The sequence below is a fragment of the Mytilus californianus genome, unplaced genomic scaffold (assembly GCF_021869535.1).
Source record: "Mytilus californianus isolate M0D057914Y unplaced genomic scaffold, xbMytCali1.0.p SCAF_11, whole genome shotgun sequence".
Classification (NCBI taxonomy): Eukaryota; Metazoa; Mollusca; class Bivalvia; order Mytilida; family Mytilidae; genus Mytilus; species Mytilus californianus.
This window is the reverse complement of record NW_026262593.1, coordinates 56,708,141-56,723,546: the sequence shown is the minus strand read 5'-3', so window position 1 is coordinate 56,723,546 and position 15,406 is coordinate 56,708,141.

Genomic DNA, 15,406 nt, shown 5'->3' with positions numbered 1-15,406 from the left:
AATAATTCTCAGTCTTACATGGCCTAAGACCATTTTATACTCATGTGGTATGCTTTTTGTAACTTTTCTTTACATTCAAAGTACATTTAATATATATGAAAGAATAATGTATGGTTAAAAAACTTCAAAAACTTCAAATTGGTTGAAAAAAATGCATGTTTATGTAAGGCTTCCCTTAATTCGAAAATCTCTATTTTCAGGCACAGGCTCATATAAATTTGACTTTTGAATAACTGTAATAAATCTGATAAATCAAATGAGTGTTCCGTTGCTTTTAAAACTTATTATATTAAATTCAAGAGTAATTAAAAAGCAAATTTTTGCAATATTTAAATTTTTTAGGCCAAAATCTTGACAGTTGAAAATATTTGATTTAAACGTCAAAAATAAACATCCAAATTTCAATATAAAAATGGCCCTAGTTTCTATAATATATATCCTATGGCCATGAAACTTGGCCAACTATCTTATAATTGCCTAAGCTTAGGTCATGCAAAGTTTTATTAAAATTGGTCAAGTCTTTCTATCCTATTAGGTCCAAGGACACAGTTATCGTCCTTTGGTTTTCGTTGTCTACGAATATAGTCCCTAGTGTGAACAGTGTATAACTTGCATTTTTTTTTTATAAACTTTCCCAATTTATTTCTTGATATTTTATGCATGAAATATTAAGTAAGGGGATGAAATTACATGTTAAAAAAATTTGGGTGCTGAATCTTTATGTTAAGTAGTGATTTGGTCCAGTTAAAAAAGGTCAAAAATTAGAATGTCTGAAGCTGTCAAACTGAATTTTAGCCCCCCTTAACACAGAATTGTCAATATTTTGAGTTAGAGCTGGTAGAAGTTTCTATAATTTTTTATATTATTTGTATCAATAGTAGTACACTACACTGTAAAAATCTTTTTGAGATAGAGCAGGTGCGATTTTTTTAATTTGAATTTATTGTCTAAAAGAAATGCACTACGAAATAACTGTGTTCTCGGGCCTAAGAGATGAATTCCGTAAATGTAGATTCTGTACTTTGGCAACTTTCCTGAATGGTTTGCTGGTTTCAATTTGTCAAACTCAATAAAAGTAAAGGATTTACATCTTTGTTTGACAGAAATTCTGTTAAAATGTCCCATTTCGTCATTATACGGCTAAAATAAGCATTTTAAAGCAGTTTCCATTTTATGCCTAAGAGCCATGCTGACTTTCTATCTGACAGCTTTTTATGTTCCTGATATTTGTGTTTCTATGCTTAAATCAAATTTAATCAACCATTTGTGAACTCGGAATCTAGAGAAAAGTAGATTATCACAGAAAAAATGTGCAGAATATTTGTATTTATGTCCCTGGTTAAACGGCCTGTTTGATGTATGTGAAATGTGAAGAGCTTTGTACATAAAATCTGTAGTCCATCACAAATATTTCACTAAATCTGTAAAAAAACCACTTTACAATGATCAGTACACCCTATTCATTTCATATGCTACCATAATTTTCTTCTTTAGGATAGTAAGTGGTTCAAATATATGCCAAATGAGACTAAAACTACATGCAAGTTTTCCATTGAAAAGTGAAAAACTGGTCATCAGACCATACTGTCTGCAAAAAAAAGTTGAATTCAAGAGTCCTTTTGCAATTAGACTTCTTGTATCATGACATCTTAGCATAGAAATGAGTAAAAAGTAACAAATTTCAATTTCTTATAGCCTCTGTGTGCATTTTTATATGTAAATATGGGCTACGGCCTAAATCGACTCTAAATAATTCTCAGTCTTACATGGCCTAAGACCATTTTATACTCATGTGGTATGCTTTTTGTAACTTTTCTTTACATTCAAAGTACATTTAATATATATGAAAGAATAATGTATGGTTAAAAAACTTCAAAAACTTCAAATTGGTTGAAAAAAATGCATGTTTATGTAAGGCTTCCCTTAATTCGAAAATCTCTATTTTCAGGCACAGGCTCATATAAATTTGACTTTTGAATAACTGTAATAAATCTGATAAATCAAATGAGTGTTCCGTTGCTTTTAAAACTTATTATATTAAATTCAAGAGTAATTAAAAAGCAAATTTTTGCAATATTTAAATTTTTTAGGCCAAAATCTTGACAGTTGAAAATATTTGATTTAAACGTCAAAAATAAACATCCAAATTTCAATATAAAAATGGCCCTAGTTTCTATAATATATATCCTATGGCCATGAAACTTGGCCAACTATCTTATAATTGCCTAAGCTTAGGTCATGCAAAGTTTTATTAAAATTGGTCAAGTCTTTCTATCCTATTAGGTCCAAGGACACAGTTATCGTCCTTTGGTTTTCGTTGTCTACGAATATAGTCCCTAGTGTGAACAGTGTATAACTTGCATTTTTTTTTTTATAAACTTTCCCAATTTATTTCTTGATATTTTATGCATGAAATATTAAGTAAGGGGATGAAATTACATGTTAAAAAAATTTGGGTGCTGAATCTTTATGTTAAGTAGTGATTTGGTCCAGTTAAAAAAGGTCAAAAATTAGAATGTCTGAAGCTGTCAAACTGAATTTTAGCCCCCCTTAACACAGAATTGTCAATATTTTGAGTTAGAGCTGGTAGAAGTTTTTATAATTTTTTATATTATTTGTATCAATAGTAGTACACAACACTGTAAAAATCTTTTTGAGATAGAGCTGGTGCGATTTTTTTAATTTGAATTTATTGTCTAAAAGAAATGCACTACGAAATAACTGTGTTCTCGGGCCTAAGAGATGAATTCCGTAAATGTAGATTCTGTACTTTGGCAACTTTCCTGAATGGTTTGCTGGTTTCAATTTGTCAAACTCAATAAAAGTAAAGGATTTACATCTTTGTTTGACAGAAATTCTGTTAAAATGTCCCATTTCGTCATTATACGCTAAAATAAGCATTTTAAAGCAGTTTCCATTTTATGCCTAAGAGCCATGCTGACTTTCTATCTGACAGCTTTTTATGTTCCTGATATTTGTGTTTCTATGCTTAAATCAAATTTAATCAACCATTTGTGAACTCGGAATCTAGAGAAAAGTAGATTATCACAGAAAAAATGTGCAGAATATTTGTATTTATGTCCCTGGTTAAACGGCCTGTTTGATGTATGTGAAATGTGAAGAGCTTTGTACATAAAATCTGTAGTCCATCACAAATATTTCACTAAATCTGTAAAAAAAAACACTTTACAATGATCAGTACACCCTATTCATTTCATATGCTACCATAATTTTCTTCTTTAGGATAGTAAGTGGTTCAAATATATGCCAAATGAGACTAAAACTACATGCAAGTTTTCCATTGAAAAGTGAAAAACTGGTCATCAGACCATACTGTCTGCAAAAAAAAGTTGAATTCAAGAGTCCTTTTGCAATTAGACTTCTTGTATCATGACATCTTAGCATAGAAATGAGTAAAAAGTAACAAATTTCAATTTCTTATAGCCTCTGTGTGCATTTTTATATGTAAATATGGGCTACGGCCTAAATCGACTCTAAATAATTCTCAGTCTTACATGGCCTAAGACCATTTTATACTCATGTGGTATGCTTTTTGTAACTTTTCTTTACATTCAAAGTACATTTAATATATATGAAAGAATAATGTATGGTTAAAAAACTTCAAAAACTTCAAATTGGTTGAAAAAAATGCATGTTTATGTAAGGCTTCCCTTAATTCGAAAATCTCTATTTTCAGGCACAGGCTCATATAAATTTGACTTTTGAATAACTGTAATAAATCTGATAAATCAAATGAGTGTTCCGTTGCTTTTAAAACTTATTATATTAAATTCAAGAGTAATTAAAAAGCAAATTTTTGCAATATTTAAATTTTTTAGGCCAAAATCTTGACAGTTGAAAATATTTGATTTAAACGTCAAAAATAAACATCCAAATTTCAATATAAAAATGGCCCTAGTTTCTATAATATATATCCTATGGCCATGAAACTTGGCCAACTATCTTATAATTGCCTAAGCTTAGGTCATGCAAAGTTTTATTAAAATTGGTCAAGTCTTTCTATCCTATTAGGTCCAAGGACACAGTTATCGTCCTTTGGTTTTCGTTGTCTACGAATATAGTCCCTAGTGTGAACAGTGTATAACTTGCATTTTTTTTTTTATACACTTTCCCAATTTATTTCTTGATATTTTATGCATGAAATATTAAGTAAGGGGATGAAATTACATGTTAAAAAAATTTGGGTGCTGAATCTTTATGTTAAGTAGTGATTTGGTCCAGTTAAAAAAGGTCAAAAATTAGAATGTCTGAAGCTGTCAAACTGAATTTTAGCCCCCCTTAACACAGAATTGTCAATATTTTGAGTTAGAGCTGGTAGAAGTTTCTATATTTTTTTATATTATTTGTATCAATAGTAGTACACTACACTGTAAAAATCTTTTTGAGATAGAGCAGGTGCGATTTTTTTAATTTGAATTTATTGTCTAAAAGAAATGCACTACGAAATAACTGTGTTCTCGGGCCTAAGAGATGAATTCCGTAAATGTAGATTCTGTACTTTGGCAACTTTCCTGAATGGTTTGCTGGTTTCAATTTGTCAAACTCAATAAAAGTAAAGGATTTACATCTTTGTTTGACAGAAATTCTGTTAAAATGTCCCATTTCGTCATTATACGGCTAAAATAAGCATTTTAAAGCAGTTTCCATTTTATGCCTAAGAGCCATGCTGACTTTCTATCTGACAGCTTTTTATGTTCCTGATATTTGTGTTTCTATGCTTAAATCAAATTTAATTAACCATTTGTGAACTCGGAATCTAGAGAAAAGTAGATTATCACAGAAAAAATGTGCAGAATATTTGTATTTATGTCCCTGGTTAAACGGCCTTTTTGATGTATGTGAAATGTGAAGAGCTTTGTACATAAAATCTGTAGTCCATCACAAATATTTCACTAAATCTGTAAAAAAACCACTTTACAATGATCAGTACACCCTATTCATTTCATATGCTACCATAATTTTCTTCTTTAGGATAGTAAGTGGTTCAAATATATGCCAAATGAGACTAAAACTACATGCAAGTTTTCCATTGAAAAGTGAAAAACTGGTCATCAGACCATACTGTCTGCAAAAAAAAGTTGAATTCAAGAGTCCTTTTGCAATTAGACTTCTTGTATCATGACATCTTAGCATAGAAATGAGTAAAAAGTAACAAATTTCAATTTCTTATAGCCTCTGTGTGCATTTTTATATGTAAATATGGGCTACGGCCTAAATCGACTCTAAATAATTCTCAGTCTTACATGGCCTAAGACCATTTTATACTCATGTGGTATGCTTTTTGTAACTTTTCTTTACATTCAAAGTACATTTAATATATATGAAAGAATAATGTATGGTTAAAAAACTTCAAAAACTTCAAATTGGTTGAAAAAAATGCATGTTTATGTAAGGCTTCCCTTAATTCGAAAATCTCTATTTTCAGGCACAGGCTCATATAAATTTGACTTTTGAATAACTGTAATAAATCTGATAAATCAAATGAGTGTTCCGTTGCTTTTAAAACTTATTATATTAAATTCAAGAGTAATTAAAAAGCAAATTTTTGCAATATTTAAATTTTTTAGGCCAAAATCTTGACAGTTGAAAATATTTGATTTAAACGTCAAAAATAAACATCCAAATTTCAATATAAAAATGGCCCTAGTTTCTATAATATATATCCTATAGCCATGAAACTTGGCCAACTATCTTATAATTGCCTAAGCTTAGGTCATGCAAAGTTTTATTAAAATTGGTCAAGTCTTTCTATCCTATTAGGTCCAAGGACACAGTTATCGTCCTTTGGTTTTCGTTGTCTACGAATATAGTCCCTAGTGTGAACAGTGTATAACTTGCATTTTTTTTTGATACACTTTCCCAATTTATTTCTTGATATTTTATGCATGAAATATTAAGTAAGGGGATGAAATTACATGTTAAAAAAATTTGGGTGCTGAATCTTTATGTTAAGTAGTGATTTGGTCCAGTTAAAAAAGGTCAAAAATTAGAATGTCTGAAGCTGTCAAACTGAATTTTAGCCCCCCTTAACACAGAATTGTCAATATTTTGAGTTAGAGCTGGTAGAAGTTTCTATAATTTTTTATATTATTTGTATCAATAGTAGTACACTACACTGTAAAAATCTTTTTGAGATAGAGCAGGTGCGATTTTTTTAATTTGAATTTATTGTCTAAAAGAAATGCACTACGAAATAACTGTGTTCTCGGGCCTAAGAGATGAATTCCGTAAATGTAGATTCTGTACTTTGGCAACTTTCCTGAATGGTTTGCTGGTTTCAATTTGTCAAACTCAATAAAAGTAAAGGATTTACATCTTTGTTTGACAGAAATTCTGTTAAAATGTCCCATTTCGTCATTATACGGCTAAAATAAGCATTTTAAAGCAGTTTCCATTTTATGCCTAAGAGCCATGCTGACTTTCTATCTGACAGCTTTTTATGTTCCTGATATTTGTGTTTCTATGCTTAAATCAAATTTAATCAACCATTTGTGAACTCGGAATCTAGAGAAAAGTAGATTATCACAGAAAAAATGTGCAGAATATTTGTATTTATGTCCCTGGTTAAACGGCCTGTTTGATGTATGTGAAATGTGAAGAGCTTTGTACATAAAATCTGTAGTCCATCACAAATATTTCACTAAATCTGTAAAAAAACCACTTTACAATGATCAGTACACCCTATTCATTTCATATGCTACCATAATTTTCTTCTTTAGGATAGTAAGTGGTTCAAATATATGCCAAATGAGACTAAAACTACATGCAAGTTTTCCATTGAAAAGTGAAAAACTGGTCATCAGACCATACTGTCTGCAAAAAAAAGTTGAATTCAAGAGTCCTTTTGCAATTAGACTTCTTGTATCATGACATCTTAGCATAGAAATGAGTAAAAAGTAACAAATTTCAATTTCTTATAGCCTCTGTGTGCATTTTTATATGTAAATATGGGCTACGGCCTAAATCGACTCTAAATAATTCTCAGTCTTACATGGCCTAAGACCATTTTATACTCATGTGGTATGCTTTTTGTAACTTTTCTTTACATTCAAAGTACATTTAATATATATGAAAGAATAATGTATGGTTAAAAAACTTCAAAAACTTCAAATTGGTTGAAAAAAATGCATGTTTATGTAAGGCTTCCCTTAATTCGAAAATCTCTATTTTCAGGCACAGGCTCATATAAATTTGACTTTTGAATAACTGTAATAAATCTGATAAATCAAATGAGTGTTCCGTTGCTTTTAAAACTTATTATATTAAATTCAAGAGTAATTAAAAAGCAAATTTTTGCAATATTTAAATTTTTTAGGCCAAAATCTTGACAGTTGAAAATATTTGATTTAAACGTCAAAAATAAACATCCAAATTTCAATATAAAAATGGCCCTAGTTTCTATAATATATATCCTATGGCCATGAAACTTGGCCAACTATCTTATAATTGCCTAAGCTTAGGTCATGCAAAGTTTTATTAAAATTGGTCAAGTCTTTCTATCCTATTAGGTCCAAGGACACAGTTATCGTCCTTTGGTTTTCGTTGTCTACGAATATAGTCCCTAGTGTGAACAGTGTATAACTTGCATTTTTTTTTGATACACTTTCCCAATTTATTTCTTGATATTTTATGCATGAAATATTAAGTAAGGGGATGAAATTACATGTTAAAAAAATTTGGGTGCTGAATCTTTATGTTAAGTAGTGATTTGGTCCAGTTAAAAAAGGTCAAAAATTAGAATGTCTGAAGCTGTCAAACTGAATTTTAGCCCCCCTTAACACAGAATTGTCAATATTTTGAGTTAGAGCTGGTAGAAGTTTCTATAATTTTTTATATTATTTGTATCAATAGTAGTACACTACACTGTAAAAATCTTTTTGAGATAGAGCAGGTGCGATTTTTTTAATTTGAATTTATTGTCTAAAAGAAATGCACTACGAAATAACTGTGTTCTCGGGCCTAAGAGATGAATTCCGTAAATGTAGATTCTGTACTTTGGCAACTTTCCTGAATGGTTTGCTGGTTTCAATTTGTCAAACTCAATAAAAGTAAAGGATTTACATCTTTGTTTGACAGAAATTCTGTTAAAATGTCCCATTTCGTCATTATACGGCTAAAATAAGCATTTTAAAGCAGTTTCCATTTTATGCCTAAGAGCCATGCTGACTTTCTATCTGACAGCTTTTTATGTTCCTGATATTTGTGTTTCTATGCTTAAATCAAATTTAATCAACCATTTGTGAACTCGGAATCTAGAGAAAAGTAGATTATCACAGAAAAAATGTGCAGAATATTTGTATTTATGTCCCTGGTTAAACGGCCTGTTTGATGTATGTGAAATGTGAAGAGCTTTGTACATAAAATCTGTAGTCCATCACAAATATTTCACTAAATCTGTAAAAAAACCACTTTACAATGATCAGTACACCCTATTCATTTCATATGCTACCATAATTTTCTTCTTTAGGATAGTAAGTGGTTCAAATATATGCCAAATGAGACTAAAACTACATGCAAGTTTTCCATTGAAAAGTGAAAAACTGGTCATCAGACCATACTGTCTGCAAAAAAAAGTTGAATTCAAGAGTCCTTTTGCAATTAGACTTCTTGTATCATGACATCTTAGCATAGAAATGAGTAAAAAGTAACAAATTTCAATTTCTTATAGCCTCTGTGTGCATTTTTATATGTAAATATGGGCTACGGCCTAAATCGACTCTAAATAATTCTCAGTCTTACATGGCCTAAGACCATTTTATACTCATGTGGTATGCTTTTTGTAACTTTTCTTTACATTCAAAGTACATTTAATATATATGAAAGAATAATGTATGGTTAAAAAACTTCAAAAACTTCAAATTGGTTGAAAAAAATGCATGTTTATGTAAGGCTTCCCTTAATTCGAAAATCTCTATTTTCAGGCACAGGCTCATATAAATTTGACTTTTGAATAACTGTAATAAATCTGATAAATCAAATGAGTGTTCCGTTGCTTTTAAAACTTATTATATTAAATTCAAGAGTAATTAAAAAGCAAATTTTTGCAATATTTAAATTTTTTAGGCCAAAATCTTGACAGTTGAAAATATTTGATTTAAACGTCAAAAATAAACATCCAAATTTCAATATAAAAATGGCCCTAGTTTCTATAATATATATCCTATGGCCATGAAACTTGGCCAACTATCTTATAATTGCCTAAGCTTAGGTCATGCAAAGTTTTATTAAAATTGGTCAAGTCTTTCTATCCTATTAGGTCCAAGGACACAGTTATCGTCCTTTGGTTTTCGTTGTCTACGAATATAGTCCCTAGTGTGAACAGTGTATAACTTGCATTTTTTTTTGATACACTTTCCCAATTTATTTCTTGATATTTTATGCATGAAATATTAAGTAAGGGGATGAAATTACATGTTAAAAAAATTTGGGTGCTGAATCTTTATGTTAAGTAGTGATTTGGTCCAGTTAAAAAAGGTCAAAAATTAGAATGTCTGAAGCTGTCAAACTGAATTTTAGCCCCCCTTAACACAGAATTGTCAATATTTTGAGTTAGAGCTGGTAGAAGTTTCTATAATTTTTTATATTATTTGTATCAATAGTAGTACACTACACTGTAAAAATCTTTTTGAGATAGAGCAGGTGCGATTTTTTTAATTTGAATTTATTGTCTAAAAGAAATGCACTACGAAATAACTGTGTTCTCGGGCCTAAGAGATGAATTCCGTAAATGTAGATTCTGTACTTTGGCAACTTTCCTGAATGGTTTGCTGGTTTCAATTTGTCAAACTCAATAAAAGTAAAGGATTTACATCTTTGTTTGACAGAAATTCTGTTAAAATGTCCCATTTCGTCATTATACGGCTAAAATAAGCATTTTAAAGCAGTTTCCATTTTATGCCTAAGAGCCATGCTGACTTTCTATCTGACAGCTTTTTATGTTCCTGATATTTGTGTTTCTATGCTTAAATCAAATTTAATTAACCATTTGTGAACTCGGAATCTAGAGAAAAGTAGATTATCACAGAAAAAATGTGCAGAATATTTGTATTTATGTCCCTGGTTAAACGGCCTGTTTGATGTATGTGAAATGTGAAGAGCTTTGTACATAAAATCTGTAGTCCATCACAAATATTTCACTAAATCTGTAAAAAAACCACTTTACAATGATCAGTACACCCTATTCATTTCATATGCTACCATAATTTTCTTCTTTAGGATAGTAAGTGGTTCAAATATATGCCAAATGAGACTAAAACTACATGCAAGTTTTCCATTGAAAAGTGAAAAACTGGTCATCAGACCATACTGTCTGCAAAAAAAAGTTGAATTCAAGAGTCCTTTTGCAATTAGACTTCTTGTATCATGACATCTTAGCATAGAAATGAGTAAAAAGTAACAAATTTCAATTTCTTATAGCCTCTGTGTGCATTTTTATATGTAAATATGGGCTACGGCCTAAATCGACTCTAAATAATTCTCAGTCTTACATGGCCTAAGACCATTTTATACTCATGTGGTATGCTTTTTGTAACTTTTCTTTACATTCAAAGTACATTTAATATATATGAAAGAATAATGTATGGTTAAAAAACTTCAAAAACTTCAAATTGGTTGAAAAAAATGCATGTTTATGTAAGGCTTCCCTTAATTCGAAAATCTCTATTTTCAGGCACAGGCTCATATAAATTTGACTTTTGAATAACTGTAATAAATCTGATAAATCAAATGAGTGTTCCGTTGCTTTTAAAACTTATTATATTAAATTCAAGAGTAATTAAAAAGCAAATTTTTGCAATATTTAAATTTTTTAGGCCAAAATCTTGACAGTTGAAAATATTTGATTTAAACGTCAAAAATAAACATCCAAATTTCAATATAAAAATGGCCCTAGTTTCTATAATATATATCCTATGGCCATGAAACTTGGCCAACTATCTTATAATTGCCTAAGCTTAGGTCATGCAAAGTTTTATTAAAATTGGTCAAGTCTTTCTATCCTATTAGGTCCAAGGACACAGTTATCGTCCTTTGGTTTTCGTTGTCTACGAATATAGTCCCTAGTGTGAACAGTGTATAACTTGCATTTTTTTTTATACACTTTCCCAATTTATTTCTTGATATTTTATGCATGAAATATTAAGTAAGGGGATAAAATTACATGTTAAAAAAATTTGGGTGCTGAATCTTTATGTTAAGTAGTGATTTGGTCCAGTTAAAAAAGGTCAAAAATTAGAATGTCTGAAGCTGTCAAACTGAATTTTAGCCCCCCTTAACACAGAATTGTCAATATTTTGAGTTAGAGCTGGTAGAAGTTTCTATAATTTTTTATATTATTTGTATCAATAGTAGTACACTACACTGTAAAAATCTTTTTGAGATAGAGCAGGTGCGATTTTTTTAATTTGAATTTATTGTCTAAAAGAAATGCACTACGAAATAACTGTGTTCTCGGGCCTAAGAGATGAATTCCGTAAATGTAGATTCTGTACTTTGGCAACTTTCCTGAATGGTTTGCTGGTTTCAATTTGTCAAACTCAATAAAAGTAAAGGATTTACATCTTTGTTTGACAGAAATTCTGTTAAAATGTCCCATTTCGTCATTATACGGCTAAAATAAGCATTTTAAAGCAGTTTCCATTTTATGCCTAAGAGCCATGCTGACTTTCTATCTGACAGCTTTTTATGTTCCTGATATTTGTGTTTCTATGCTTAAATCAAATTTAATTAACCATTTGTGAACTCGGAATCTAGAGAAAAGTAGATTATCACAGAAAAAATGTGCAGAATATTTGTATTTATGTCCCTGGTTAAACGGCCTGTTTGATGTATGTGAAATGTGAAGAGCTTTGTACATAAAATCTGTAGTCCATCACAAATATTTCACTAAATCTGTAAAAAAACCACTTTACAATGATCAGTACACCCTATTCATTTCATATGCTACCATAATTTTCTTCTTTAGGATAGTAAGTGGTTCAAATATATGCCAAATGAGACTAAAACTACATGCAAGTTTTCCATTGAAAAGTGAAAAACTGGTCATCAGACCATACTGTCTGCAAAAAAAAGTTGAATTCAAGAGTCCTTTTGCAATTAGACTTCTTGTATCATGACATCTTAGCATAGAAATGAGTAAAAAGTAACAAATTTCAATTTCTTATAGCCTCTGTGTGCATTTTTATATGTAAATATGGGCTACGGCCTAAATCGACTCTAAATAATTCTCAGTCTTACATGGCCTAAGACCATTTTATACTCATGTGGTATGCTTTTTGTAACTTTTCTTTACATTCAAAGTACATTTAATATATATGAAAGAATAATGTATGGTTAAAAAACTTCAAAAACTTCAAATTGGTTGAAAAAAATGCATGTTTATGTAAGGCTTCCCTTAATTCGAAAATCTCTATTTTCAGGCACAGGCTCATATAAATTTGACTTTTGAATAACTGTAATAAATCTGATAAATCAAATGAGTGTTCCGTTGCTTTTAAAACTTATTATATTAAATTCAAGAGTAATTAAAAAGCAAATTTTTGCAATATTTAAATTTTTTAGGCCAAAATCTTGACAGTTGAAAATATTTGATTTAAACGTCAAAAATAAACATCCAAATTTCAATATAAAAATGGCCCTAGTTTCTATAATATATATCCTATGGCCATGAAACTTGGCCAACTATCTTATAATTGCCTAAGCTTAGGTCATGCAAAGTTTTATTAAAATTGGTCAAGTCTTTCTATCCTATTAGGTCCAAGGACACAGTTATCGTCCTTTGGTTTTCGTTGTCTACGAATATAGTCCCTAGTGTGAACAGTGTATAACTTGCATTTTTTTTTATACACTTTCCCAATTTATTTCTTGATATTTTATGCATGAAATATTAAGTAAGGGGATGAAATTACATGTTAAAAAAATTTGGGTGCTGAATCTTTATGTTAAGTAGTGATTTGGTCCAGTTAAAAAAGGTCAAAAATTAGAATGTCTGAAGCTGTCAAACTGAATTTTAGCCCCCCTTAACACAGAATTGTCAATATTTTGAGTTAGAGCTGGTAGAAGTTTCTATAATTTTTATATTATTTGTATCAATAGTAGTACACTACACTGTAAAAATCTTTTTGAGATAGAGCAGGTGCGATTTTTTTAATTTGAATTTATTGTCTAAAAGAAATGCACTACGAAATAACTGTGTTCTCGGGCCAGGTGGTCATTTGTGGAATTTCTACGGACGTCTTTAGGGTATTTCAATATTTTGATTCCTTTCGTATTATATTTTGTATAGGCAGTTTATGTAGATGAATTAAAAGAACAGAAACAAAGTAAATTGAAGTCATATTATTAGTCTCCGTTGTATTGTTTTAAAAACTTAACATTGACATGGATTAGTGATTTCTGTGACATATACATGTATATGTACCAAATATACAAGGTTGTTACTTTGAGGGTTTTTTTTGTGTGACTTATCTTCGTTTTTGTTTTGTTTTTGTTTAAACACATTCAAAAGTAGCATATGGGATTGAACACAAAATACATAAGATAATAACGAAAAACAAAATAGAAATAGATGTAATACAAACTATAAACAAAAACGAAAACGCAATATAATATTTTTGTAATATGAACTGGCGTGAAAAGTAGGAAGTCAGAATATTAACTGTATGCGAAGTTCTGAATCTTTGTGTAATTCTGATATAAGATTGCACAGATTCAAAAGTTGCTTTACTTTGCTGAAATGTATAAAGGTCACCGTGAACAGCTCAATTGGTATAACATATCTTTTTAAAATCAAAAACAATATTTCTCTTGCTTCATTGTGAAATGGGCACTCGAAAAAATTGTAAATACAATCTTCAACAGCATGGCTACAGCTGCATGCTGGATTTAGTTTAATATTAACACAGATCTGCATTTAAGGAGCTTCGCATACTTCTGAACCATTAATGATATTAAGTTTTCTAACACCACAACTAAAGAAGAAGGGTGGATGTTTTTAGATTTCAGAAAGTCCATATGTCGGGGTTTAAAATTCCATTCAATAGAAGTAGATGGGGAAAAAGATGTTTTGGTTTTATCTAGTCTATGACGCGGGGTACTACATAGTTGTTACTAATTTGTAAATCATAATTTGAATTTGACCATTAATTGGGAGATTTACCAGTTGTTTATGAAATATACAGTTCTGGTGCAATGAATGATATTTAATTCCAACCAAAGATTTGAGGAATTAACAATTTATTGAGATATTTTCCATCGGTAAATTTGAAAAATGTAAGTTTGTACTTCTTGTCAATAATAATGGATATTTCAAAACATTTAAATATTAATTCACAAAAATGAACGCACTTGCCGATCGTTGGTTTAGAAAGATGGAAAGATTCGGAACTAAAGATAGTCACAATTAAAAATATGTATTTTGAAAAAAAGACAAAAACCGCCAGAACAGATCTGATTTAAATCCAGGGTCCGTATATGCATATGGTACTTAAGTTAAGATTTGACCCGAACGGACGGATTTTTATACATGTTCTATAATAAATTTATACTACGATTGGATATTGTTGTATGCATATATGTCCAGATCTATATAGAACTTACTTTGCTTCGTCGAAAGTACGAATATAGAAAAATCACAGATTTTTATTTCAACTAGAACGTTCTAGAACAGTTAAAGAAATCATTACAATTGTTAGTTATTTTGTACATGTATAACTATAATGCGAACCTTGTGAAATAGCACGTGAAATCCCAACTAAGCGTGAATTCTTTGAAAAAGCGACGGTTCTATTAATACCTATTGTCAATTTCAAGTTCTGTTTCGACATGCATTGTAATATATGTCACTGGACGTTAAAATTCCATCATCAATTTCGTCTTTGCAAATATTGCTGTTGGTTTCTTTTCTTTTTTTTTATTACATATACATGAATACACCACAAGTTATTCCTATGTAATCTCATTGAGATATTTAATGCAAAGTCAATTTTAAAGATGAAAGTCGTATTAGTTCGATAATGCTTCAAACTAAATATTAACTGAGAATATATGTCATATTCCGAATCCCGGACATTCATTTGTGTAAATGAAGAAAAGATAACAATGATCGGTATCTGAGTGAATCTACGTCTCAATCAAGCTTCATAAAGATATTACAGAATATTCAAGATTAACAACTTTTCTTGAATATGATTGCCAATGAAATAAACTATGCAGGAGATTTCAAATTAGCCTAATTAATTTGTGTGTGTACTTTAACAACTGAAACCGTAATTCTGCTGTAGTGCACGTCGATCGTATCTGTAACAGGAAGGCGTATGGTAACCATACTACCTTACTAAGTTCAAAAGTACATAACAACCCTTTCTTTGTGCATTATACGCTCAGGAAC